The following is a 13,312-nucleotide window of genomic DNA, read 5'->3' on the forward strand; positions in this document are numbered from 1 at the left end:
TGGCCCCAGGTCCCGACCCACAGGGGACACCAACTGCTTGATCGGGGAAGCCCAAGTAAGTTGGGGTTCCCCCGGGGTGGCTGGACTTGGAGACCCCAGGACGATGGGGATTGTGCTCCTTGGGATGAGGTGTGGGTGACACTCCCCAAGGAGGTGTTGGTGCCGGGCAGATACAGAGGATTGTAGAGGAAACGTAAGGGGTCTTGCCAGGTGCCAAATACTGTGTTGCAAAGTGTCCTGTGTGGGAGCAGTTGGGCACCACAGAGAGCAGCTGCCAAGTGATAAGAACATGTGGGGCACCTTCTGATGGGCAAACAGGAGCAGGGTCAATACATCAGCCAGGTGGCCCACTAACTCAGGAAAAGAAACAGCAATTACAGTGGCCCTGAAAATGAACTCTGGTTTCTGCCCATTGTATAAACTAAGAAGACTATTCTATTAGAGGGTTTGAATGGGAGGATTGTGGAGCCCTGAGTGGTGATGGTGGGAAAGGGCCCTCTGGGGTGGTGTAGGGAGGTGGCCCTGGGGCTGTGGTCCTGGAGGGTGTGGGGGGCTGTGATGGTGGCAGCCTCTGCAGCCGGGGAGGGGATCCTCCTGACAGAAATTAACTTATTAAGCCCCAGGAGGGTGTATAAGGCAGACCAGTCTCATGGGTGTGGTGTGGGCAACAACTAGATGAAGTGTTCCAGGAGCGCCATGAGGGTGTGAGACTGGACACAGACCTTGGCCTTCTGCAGCTCAAAGGTGCATGAAAGAGCAGCCTGGAGGTCATGGTATCATGTCACGCTCGAGAGGCAAGCCTTCGGCTGAGCAAGGGGGCCTCAGGGTAAACACCGAGTGAACTCTGTCAGCAGGGAACTTAGATAAACAAGTGTTCAGTTAGGCACCCAAGTCCCAGGTCTGCCCACCATCCTCACCCGCCACGTCTTCTGCTGCAGTGAAGGTGGCAGAGGCTACTTTCAGGGTGCAGCTGTGTCCTGCAGCATCTGGGCTGGGGCACAGACATGGCCAGCGTTGTCCTAGGTGGAGGGGGTGGCTGCACCCAGAAGGGGAGCTGTGGGGCTCAGGGCTCTAACAGGATTGTTGAGATTTGGGCTGCTCTGATTCAGGTTTGCTCGCACCATCAGTAGGATCTGTTGGTATCACAGAATTTCAGTGAACTTGGGGGGTCCTCAGGGGTCACATCTCACAAATGATTGGGCAGTGTTCTCCTCCAAGGCATGAGGTCTCGATCCATAAATAGTCAAGTTTGGAGACATAGGTGCAGACTTGGTTTAAAGAAAATGTAGCTATATGGTCCTGACAAGCTAATGCTTGGTGCTGTGTTACCAGAGATGGGTCTGAACTGCATAAGACTATCAGTCAATTTGAGTTGAAATTAGGGCCAGGTAATGGCCAGTGCCCAGAGGTCAGGATGTGACTGTTTGGGCAGGACTGGCAGCCTTCAAGCATTTGTGTCATTGCACCCATTTAAGATGGGTCACAGCTCACCGGTGGCCTCCTCCAAGAGGGGTCAGGCCAAGTGTTGTGGTCCTGTCACCACGATGTCATTTTCTAATGTTGCTGGGGCCAACCAACACTGACTGCCTCTTTCCCCCTTTAGAGATCCACACCACTCCCTCAGTGGGTCCGGGTACAATTACTTCCCCTTCTTGTTGGAAAGTACAGTTAGGATAAGTGAGCTAAAGCCACTGAGTATTGGAATTTCAGCTGGAATTTATTTGCATATCAAGCAGGTAACTGTGGTCCAGCAGCAGCGTGGTGGTGTGAGGAGAGCGGTGGCCATATGGCCTAGAGTTTGAAGTGGTAAGTGCCTCTAGCAGCAGGGAAGTCCAGCTAGGAGTCCACTTACTGCCCTATAACTTAAGGAGCAAGGATTTTGGAAGACCACTGTGGTGTTCAGTAGCACCTGAGGCATGCTGCAGGTGTGGCATGTCTGCGCTGTGCCCTGTGTGTGGTAGCCAGCTGAGAACAGCCTCTCTGTTTGTGACAGTCCCAGGGGATCCACAGATGCGAGCTCCACTGGCCACCAGAAGAGGTGACCAACGGTTTTCCCCTGAGCAGCAGCCACAAAATCCAGGGCCCCAGACACAGGTACCAGCTCCCCCAAGAGATACTGGTGCTCTGCAGCATGGCAGAGGGAAGGGTGAAGAGAGTTCCCAGTGCCCTCTGAGACCTTGGAGAGGATTACAGGCAGTCCATAGAGGTGTGTTAATTAGAGGCCTGCCCCACGGGCCACAGCTGTGAAGATGAGCTAACAGGCTCCCTTCACAGAGAGACTGGGCATCTCTATTTCCTCTCTGCTGTGCCCAGGGTGTGGTAGTCAATTAAGAACCTTTCTCTGTTACAGACCTGGGGACCCATGACTGTAATCCCTGCAGACCACCAGACCCAGGTGATCTGGAGGGTCCCTTAGGCAGCAGCCACAAAACCCAGGGCATGAGATGAATGTCCAAGCTCCTTTCCAGGAGACACCTACCAGCTGGAGAAGGCAGAGGGCAGTGCAAAGATGGCACCCACAGGTCTCTGTCTTTGGAGAGTATTTCAATAGGCTCCTAGATGTGCATGTTAAATTAGATGCCTGCCCTTCTGGCTGATGCTTTAAGATATACAAGTAAGCCTCTTTCACAAAATGTCTGGGAACTTTTTACTCAGCTGCCTCTGCACTGGGCCCTGAGATGGGTGAGTTGATGTGAGCCCTTTAAGGGCTGTTTCTCAGTTCCCTATAGCTTGTAGGTCTTGTGGACACAAGCCCCTTTGGCTTTCAAAACTAGATGTTTGGGGGACTTGTCTCTCAAGTGCAGGTCTTAAAAGTTGGGGTCCCCGATGTGAGGTTCAAGCCCTTCTCTCCTCAAGGAGAAGCTCAGGTTTGTAAGTTCCCTCTCAGTTGTTGGTCATGGCACCAGGTTGGTGTTTATGGCAAAATTGTGCCTCAGCTTCTCCTACCCACTTCAATGTGGGATTTTTCTCATTTACCCAGAGTCAGCCAACTAGATTTTGGGGTTCTTTGCAGAGGAAATTTTTCCATATGTAGCTGTAGATTTGGCATATCCAAGGGAAGGGGTGAGTTCAGAACCCTCCTATGTCACCATCCTGAACCGGACTCCTATCTCTGCTTTTTTTCATTGTTTCTTCTTGCTTCTCTGGTTGGATGAATTCCACTGCCCTGACTACATGTTCACTGATCCTTTCTTCCTACTTGATCTAGTCTGCTGTTGAACGGCTCTATTACAGTTCAGTTGTTTTCTTCAGCTCTCTGATTTCTGTTTGGTACTTTCTTATGTTTTCTAACCATTTGTAGAAAATCTCACTTTGTTCACACATTGTTTTCCAGACCTTGGTGAGCATCTTTATGACCATGATTTTGAAGTCTTTATCAGGTCTTTATCACTTGTCTCCATTTCATTAAGGTTGGTTTCTGGAGTGTTATCTTGGCCTTTTATTTGGAACATATTCCTCCGTTTCTTCACTTTTCTTGACTCTCTATGTTGATTTCAATGCATCAGATTAAACACCCACCTGTCCCAGTCTTGACAGTCTCCTGCAGGAGAATAACCTTATCATTCAACCCAGCCCGAGCTTTCAGTTATGTCTCAAACCTTTGTGATTGTCTAAGCAGATTATTTTATTTTAGAGGCTCCCAGTAGTTGAGGCTGTACCAAGACCTGTCAGTGTCCCAAAGAGGAGTACCTCAGTCAGCACCTAGATTTAGACTGATTGGAAACCAGACCCTCTGGCAGAAGTTATCAAGTATGCATATAAACCACTTTCAGGGAAAAACCAGGAAATGGTGATTTCTTTCTACTCTCTCTGTGCTGAGCCCTGGGGATACAGCTGGTTAAGAGCTGTTTCTTTGTTTATTGAAGTCCTGTAGGACCCAGAAGTGCAAGCCTTCTGGCCACCAGAGCCAGGTGATCAAAGATTGTGTCCCTTGGTGGAAGCTAAAAAACCCAGGGCCCCAGGCACAAGCTCCTTCCAGGGTGTGGAGGAAAAATGTCACCTGCCATATCAATAAACAAAGGATGTTGCATCCTGTATCCTGTATGAGAGTCCCATACAGGATAAGCCTTAGGAAAAAACACACCAAGACACATATTAATCAAACTAACAAAAATTAAATTCAAAGAAAAAATATTAAAAGCGGCAAGGGAAAAACAAAAAATAACATAGGAATAACCTATGGAATAACAAAAAATAACAGAGGAATCCCTATAAGGTTATCAGGTGATTTTTCAGCAGAAACTCTGCAGGCCAGAAGGGAGTGGCAGAATATACATAAAGTGATGAAAGAGAAAAACCTACAACCAAGATTACTCTACCCAGTCAGGATCTCATTCAGATTTGACAGAGAAATCAAATGCTTTTCAGACAAGCAAAAGCAAAGAGAATTCAGCACCACCAAACCAGCTTCAAAGCAAATGCTAAAGAAACTTCTCTAAGCGGGAAACACAAGAGAAGAAAAAGACCCACAGAAACAAACCCAAAACAATTAAGAAAATGGTAATAGGAACATACATATTGATAATAACCTTGAAGGTAAATGGATTAAATGACCCAACCAAAAGACACAGACTGGCTGAATGGACACAAAAACAAGACCCATATATATTCTGTCTACAAGAGACCCACTTCAGACCTAGGGACACATACAGACTGAAAGTGAAGGGATGGAAAAGATATGCCATGCAAATGGAAATCAAAAGAAAGTTGGAGTAGCAATACTCATATCAGATACAATAGACTTTAAAATAAAGACTGTTGCAAGAGATAAGGAGGGACACTACATAATGATCAAAGGATCAATCCAAGAAGAAGATATAACAATTATAAATGTTTCTGCACTTCTGCACACACACTGGAGCACCTCAATAAGTAAGGCAAATGCTAACAACCATGAAAGGAGAAATCGACAGTAACACAATAATAGTAGGGGACTTTAACACCCCACTTACACCAATGGACAGATCATCCAAGGAGAAAATAAATAAGGAAACACGAGCTTTAAATGACACAATAGACCAGATAGGTTTAATTGATATTTATAGAACATTCCACCCAAAAGTGGCAGAATACACTTTCTTCTCAAGTGCACATGGAACACTCTCCAGGATAGATTATATCTTGGGTCACAAATCAAGCCCTGGAAACTTTAAGAAATTTAAAATTGTATCAAGCATCTTTTCTGACCACAATGCTATGAGGTTGGAAATTAATTACAGAAAAATAAACTGTAAAAAACACAAATACATGGATGCTAAACAGTGCACTACTAAATAACCAAGAGATCACTGAAGAAATCAAAGAATAAATTAAAAAATACATACAAACAAATGACAATAGAAACGCGATGACCCAAAACCTATGGGACACAGCAAAAGCAGTTATAAGAGAGAAGTTTACAGCAATTCAATCTCAACTCAAGAAACAAGAAAAACCTCAAATAAACAATCTAACTCTACACTTAAAACAACTAGAGAAAGAAGAACAAAGAAAACCCAAAGTCAGTAGAAGGAAAGAGATCATAAAGATCAGAACAGAAAAAAATGAAATAGAAATGAAGAAAACAATAGCAAACATCAATAAAACTAAAAGCTAGTTCTTTGAGAAGATAAACAAAATTAATAAACCCTTAGCCAGACTCATCAAGAAAAAAAGGGAGGGGACACAAATCAATAAATTTAGAAATGAAAAAGGAGATATCACAACTGACACCGCAGAAATACAAAGGATTCTAAGAGACTACTACAAACATCTATATGCCAATAAAATGGACAACCACAAAGAAATGAACAAATTCTTGGAAAGGTACAATTTTCTAAGACTGAACCAGGAAGAATTAGAAAATATAAACAGACTTATCACAAGTAATGAAATTGAAACTGTAATTAAAAATCTTCCAACAGACGAGATCGGGTGCGTTCAGGGTGGTATGGCCGTAGACAAAGCGAGAGAGAGGCATGGACATATATACACTACCAAATGTAAGGTAGATAGCTAGTGGGAAGCAGCCGCATAGCACAGGGAGATCAGCTCGGTGCTTTGCGACCGCCTGGAGGGGTGGGATAGGGAGGGTGGGAGGGAGAGAGATGCAAGAGGGAAGAGATATGGGAACATATGTATATGTATAACTGATTCACTTTGTTATAAAGCAGAAACTAACACACCATTGTAAAGCAATTATACTCTAATAAAGATGTAAAAAAAAAAAAATCTTCCAAAAAACAAAAGTCCAGGAACAGATGGCCTCACAGGCGAATTCTATCAAACATTTAGAGAAGAGCTAACACTGATCCTTCTAAAACTCTTCCAAAAAACTGCAGAGGGAGAAACACTCCCAAATTCATTCTACGAAGCCAGCATCACCCTGATACCAAAACAAGAAAAAGATATAACAAAATAAGAAAATTATAGACCAATATCACTGATGAACATAGATGCAAACATACTGAACAAAATACTAGCAAACAGAATCCAGCAACACATTAAAAGGGTCATACACCATGATCAGGTGGGGTTTATCCCAGGGATACAAGGATTCTTCAATATATGCAAATCAATCAATGTGATACACCATATTAACAAATTAAGGAATAAAAACCATATGATCATCTCAATAGATTCAGAAAAAGCTTCTGACAAAATTCAACATCCATTTATGATAAAAACTTTCCAGAAAATGGGCATAGAGGGAACCTACCTCAACACAATAAAGGCCATATATGACAAACCCACAGCAAACATCATTCTCAATGGTGAAAAACTGAAAGCATTTTCACTAAGATCAGGTACAAGACAAGGATGTCCACTCTCGCCACTCTTATTCAACATAGTTTTGGAAGTTCTAGCCACAGCAGTCAGAGAAGAAAAAGAAATAAAAGGAATACAAATTGGAAACGAAGAAGTAAAATTGTCACTGTTTGCAGATGACATGATACTATACATAGAGAATCCTAAAGATGCCAACAGAAAACTACTAGAACTAATCAATGAATCTGGTAAGATTGCAGGATACAAAATTAATGCACTGAAATCTCTGGCATTCCCATATACCAACAACGAAAAATCAGAAAAAGAAATTAAGGAAACACTCCCATTTACCACTGCAACAAAAAGAATAAAATACCTAGGAATAAAGCTGCCTAAGGAGGTGAAAGATTGTACTCAAAACTATAAAACACTGATGAAAGAAATCAAAGATGACATAAACAGATGGAGAAACATACAATGTTCTTGGATTGGAAGAATCAATATTGTGAAAATGACTATACTACCCAAAGCAATCTACAGATTCAATGCAATCCCTATCAAACTACCAATGGCATTCTTCACAGAATTAGAACAAAAAATTTTACAGTTTGTATGGAAACACAAAAGACCTCAAATAGCCAAAGAAATCTTGAGAAAGAAAAACGGAGTTGGAAGAATCAGGCTCCCCGATTTCAAACTATATGACAAAGCCACAGTAATCAAGACAGTATGGTACTGGCACAAAAACAGAAATATAGATCAATGGTAAAGGATAGAATGCCCAGAGATAAACCCACGCACATATGGGCACCTAATTTATGACAAAGGAGACAAGAACATACAATGGAGAAAAGACAGCCTCTTCAGTAAGTGGTGCTGGGAAAACTGGATAGCTACATGTAAAAGAATGAAATTAGAACACTCCCTAACACCATACACAAAAATAAACTCCATATTGACTAAAGATCTAAATGTAAGACCAGACACTATAAAACTTTCAGAGGAAAAACACTCTTTGACATAAACCACAGCAAGATCTTTTTTGATCTACCTCCTAGAGTAATGGAAATAAACACAAAAATAAACAAATGGGATTTAACTAAACTTAAAAGCTTTTGAACAGCAGAGGAAACCATAAACAAGACAAAAAGACAACCCTCAGAATGGGAGAAAATATTTGCAAATGAAACAACAAACAAAGGATTAATCTCCAAAATATACAAACAGCTCATGGAGCTTAATATCAAAAAAACAAACATTCCAATTAAAAACGGGTGGAAGACCTAAATAGACATTTCACCAAGGAAGACATATAGATGGCCAAGAGGTACATGAAAATATGCTCAACATCACTAATTATTAGAGAGATGTAAATCAAAATTACAATGAGCTATCACCTCATGCCAGTCAGAATGGCCATTATCAAAAAATCTAGAAACAATAAATGCTGGAAAGGGTGTGGTGAAAAGGGAACCCTCCTGCACTGTCGATGGGAATGTAAATTGATACAACCACTATGGAAAATACTAAGGAGGTTCCTTAAAAAACTAGAAATAGAACTACCATATGACCCAGCAATCTCACTACTGGGCATATACCCTGAGAAAACCATAAATCAGAAAGAGACATGTACCACAATGTTCATTGCAGCACTATTTACAATATCCAGGACATGGAACCAACCTAAATGTCCACAGAAAGATGAATGGATAAAGAAGATGTGGCACATATATACAATGGAATATTACTCAGCCATATGAAGAAACGAAATTGAGTTATTTGTAGTGAGGTGGATGGACCTAGAGTCTGTCATACAGAGTGAAGTAATTCAGAAAGAGAAAACAAATACCATATGCTAACGTATATATATGGAATCTTAAAAAAAATGGTACTGATGAACCTAGTGGCAGGGCAGAAATAAACACGTAGACATAGAGAATGGACTTGAGGACACGGGGCAGGGAGAGGGAAGCTTGGGCAAAGTGAGAGTGGCATTGACATATATACACTACCAAATGTAAAATAGATAGCTAGTGAGAAGCAGCAGCATAGCACAGGGAGATCACCTCAATGCTTTGCAATGACATAGAGAGGTGGAATAGGAAGGATGGGAGGGAGGACCAAGAGGGAGGGGATTTGGGGACATATATATGCATGTGGCTGATTCACTGTGTTGTACAACAGAAACTAACACAGTATTGTGAAGCAATTATACTCCAATAAAGATCTATTGGAAAAAAAAGCCCAGACTCTTGCTAAAGTGCTAAATTAATTAACTTGAGATGTCGGGTTTTCTTTAATTAACAGTAATCTTTTTATATTCCACCTATTTTTTTGTGTTTTTTGGGGGGGTTTTCTGCAAAAGCTCCTATATATACTGGCTCCTCCCTTACCTCTTTGGAACAGTCCTTCAGAGCTGAGAGGCTGCCTCCCAGGCTTGAAGTCCTCAGTATATCTGCTGAATAAAACATAATGCTCAACTTTTCTTTAAATTTTATTTTGAAGTATGTTTGATTTACAATGTTGTGTTGGTTTCAGGTGTACAGCAAAGTGATTCAGTTATACATATTTTTTTTCAAATTCTTTCCCAATTATTCGTTATTACAAAATATTGAGTATAGTTTCCTGTGTTATAGAGTGGGTCCCTGTTGGTTATCTATTTTATATATAGTAGGGTATTTACGTTAATCCCGAACTCCTAATTTATCCCTCCCCACCTTTCCTCTAGGTAGTCGAATTTGTTGGCATATAATTGTTCATAGTATTCTCTTATGGTTTTTTGTATTTCTGTGGTATCAGTTGTGATTTACCCTCTTTCATTTCTTATTTTGTTTATTTGGGTCTTCTCTCTTCTCGGTGAGCCTGGCCAAAGGTTTGTCAATTTTGTTTACCCTTTCAAAGAACCAGCTCTTAGTTTTATTGACTTTTTCTATTGTTTTTTTAAATCTCTATTTCCTCTCTGATCTTTATTATTTCCTTCCTCTGCTGACTTTAGGTTTTGTTTATTTTTCTTTTTCTAATTCTTTTAGGTGGTATGTTAGGTTGTTTATTTGAGATTTTTCTTTCTTCTTGAAAAAGGCCTGTATCACTATGAACTTCCCTCTAAGACTGCTTTTGCTGCATCCCATTGATTTTTCATTGGATTGTGTTTTCATTGTCATTTGCCTCAAGGTATTTTTAAATTTCTTCTTTGATTTAATCATTGACCTACTGGTTTTTTAGTAGCATGTTGTTTAGTCTGCATGTAATTGTTTTTTCTCGTTTCTTTTTCAGCAGTTGATTTCTAGTTTCATGCTCCTGTGATTAGAAAAGATGCTTGAATACTTCTATACTCTTAAATTTGTTGAGGCTTGTTTTGTGCCCTAGTATGTAGTTAATCCTAGAGAATATTCCATGTGCACTTGAAAAGAATGTGTATTCTGCTTTTTTGGATGTAACATCCTGAAAACATACCAATTAAGTCTAATTGTATCATTTAGGATCTCTGTTGCCTTACTGATTTTCTGTCTTGAAGATCTGTCCACTGATGTGAGTGGGGTGTTAAAGTCTCCTACTATTATTATATTCCCATCAGTTTCTCCCTTTATGTCTATTAGTATTTGTTTTATGTATTTGGGTGTTCCTATATTGGGTGCATATACGTTGACGAGTGTAATAACCTCTCCTTGTATTGCTCTTTGTATCATCATATAGTGTCCTTATTTATCTTTCTTTATAGCCTTTGTTTTAAAGTCTATTTTGTCTTATATGAGTATTGTGACCCCCACTTTCTTGACCCTTCCATTTGCATGAAATCTTTTTCCATCCCCTCACTTTCAATCTATGTGTGTCCTTTGCCCTAAAGTGGGTCTCTTTTAGGCAGCATATTGTAGACTCTTTTTTTTTTTAATCCAATTTGCCACTCTGTGTCTTCTGATTGGAGTATTTGGTCCATTAACGTTTAAGGTAATTACTGATAGATATGTATTTATTGCCATTTTAAACATTGTTTTCCCATTGATTTTACATTTCTTCTTTGTCTCTTTTTGTGGTTTGATAATTTCCTTTCATATTATGCTTGTGTTCTATGGCTTTTCTGAATGTACTGTTTTTGATTTGTGGTTAACCTTTTTCAAGTATGTTAACCCCGTCCTATACCTAATTGCTTTAGACTGGTAGTCATATAGGCTCAAACACATTCTAGAAAAAAAAAATTCTACATTTTCCTATGCTCTTCCCCCACATTTTATGATTTTGTTATCCTCTTTTACAACTTTATGTGCATCCTTTTGATGTTCATCGCTTTTACAGCAATTTTTTTTTTTAATCTCTGTACTGGCTTATTTAAATGATTTACTTTCCAATTGTGATGTTCTCCTTCCTATAGCTTCTTACTTTTCTATTTAGAGAAGACCTTTCAATATTTCCTTTAGGATAGGTTTAGTATTGCTGTATTCTTTTAGTTTTTGCTTGTCTGAGAAGTTCTTTCTCTCTCCTATTCTAAATGATAATCTTGCTGTGTAGAGTATCCTAGGTTGCAGATTTTTCCCTTTCAGGACTTTGAGTATATTTTGCCACTCCCTTCTGGCCTGCAATATTTCTGTAGAGAAATCAGCTGATAGCCTTATGGGGGTTCCCTTGTAATTAACTTTTTCTCTTGCTGCCTTGAAAATCCTCTTTAACTTTGGCCATTTTAATTATAATATCTTGGTGTAGGTCTGTTTGGGTTCATCTTGTTTGGGACGTTCTGTGCTTCCTGTATCTGGATATCTGTTTCCTTCTTTTGGTTTGGGAAGTTTTTAGTCATAATTTCTTGAAATACATTTTCAATCCGCTTTTCTCCTTCTTCTTCTGGGATACTTATGCATAGATTGGCACACTTTATATTATCTCATAGGTCTCTTATATTGCTTTCTTTCTTTCTTTGCAATTTGGCTTTTTGTCTGCTGTCCTGAATGGGTGATTTCCATTATTCTATCTTCTGCATCACTTATTCATTCTTCTAAACTATATCATTCTGCTATTCATTGCCTTTAGTTCAGCTTTTGTCTCAGCAAATAAGTTTTCTTATTTTTTTTGGGGGGGTTCCTTTTTATAGTTTCTAGTTCCTTTTTAGAGTAATCTGCCTTTCTATCAATAGCCTTTCTTAATTCCTTCAGTATTTTCATTATCTCCCTTAAACTCGGTGTCTATTAGACTGAAGAGGTCTGTTTCGCTTTTTGTTCTTTTAGAGGAATTCTCTTGATCTTTTTTTAAAATTGGGAGTGGTTCCTCTGCTTCTTCATTTTACTTTTCTCTTACTCTATGAGTTTAGGAGAAACAATTATCTACTGTGGTCTCAGAGGGCTATTTTTATGTAGGAGCATCCCTGTATAGCTTGTGTGAGTTTAATATTTTTGGTGTGAGGGCTGTTTTTAGTGTGGATCACTGCCACCTCCTTCCTCAGCATGTGCTGGCCGTTATCCCCTTGATAGAGGGTGTGACTGGTGTTGTAGTGACCAGAGTCTGCACTGGATATTGAGCAGGGCCTCTTCTTTGCTCTGTGGTTGTCACAGCTCTGTCGGGGGGCAGGGTCTGCTCCCTCGTTGTTGGAGTAGAAGCTCCAAATCTGTTTCTGAGCTGAGGCATGAGGTAGGCAGGACTGGAGCGCTCTTGCTGGGAGAGGATCCACTGAGAATTCCTTCCCCAGAGTTGTCTACTGGGGAGCGTGCTCTGTGGTGCCACCTGTCACCTGTTGTGCAGGCTCACAAAGTACACTGTTGTTGGCTCTGCTCTTGGCCTCACCTCAACCATGGGAATGTCGGCAATTGGACCTGATGTCCCTCAGGCATTGTTTTCAGAAGGCCACCAACACAGATCGCCGAAGTCAGGTCCCAGGCCTGTAGTAGTCATGCACCTGACTCGCCATGGGAGCTGTGGAAGCAGCCCAGCCGTGGCCCAGTCCCTGCGTGCACACACCACAAAGCCCACAGCCATTAAGGCCAGACCCGTCCCAGCTGCGGGAGCATCCATTGTCTGCTTGGATGTCCCGCAGGTGCTGAATTTACAAAGCCAGTTATGGAGGTGTAAATCTGCAGCTTGTGCAGCCATGGGAAGAGATTTCCGCCCTGATTTCCTAAGTTGCGCAGCCCCTGGGGCTTCACTATGATTTCAGCCCCACCTGTGTGCGGGCAACCTGCTGGCACTTGCTCCCACAGCCTGCTGAGGTGGTGACTGGCACAGGAGCCCACCGAGGCAGCAGCTAGGGCGTGGATGCCTGGCCAGGCAGCAGCTGGGGTATGGGCACCTGCCGAGGTGGCGGCTGGGTTGTGCACTCCCGGAGCCCATGGAGGTAGGGGTCAGCATGTGGAGAAAGAGGCTGTTATGGCATGTCCCGCCCCTCCCTTCACATGCCACTTGACAATGGCACTTTGCTTCTATAGAGAGCCCGGGCTTCTTCCACATACACCGTCGGTTGCAGTCGTACCACACTCAGCTCCTTCAGGCTGTCTCTGCACAGCCTACCCCCGTCCTCTCCCTGGGATTTGCCTCTTAACCCCGACTCCAGCACCCAGCCCCTGCCCATACCAGTGGATGCACATCTCAG

The sequence above is a fragment of the Hyperoodon ampullatus genome (genome assembly GCF_949752795.1).
Source record: "Hyperoodon ampullatus genome assembly, chromosome: 10".
In the NCBI taxonomy this organism is placed as follows: Eukaryota; Metazoa; Chordata; class Mammalia; order Artiodactyla; family Ziphiidae; genus Hyperoodon; species Hyperoodon ampullatus.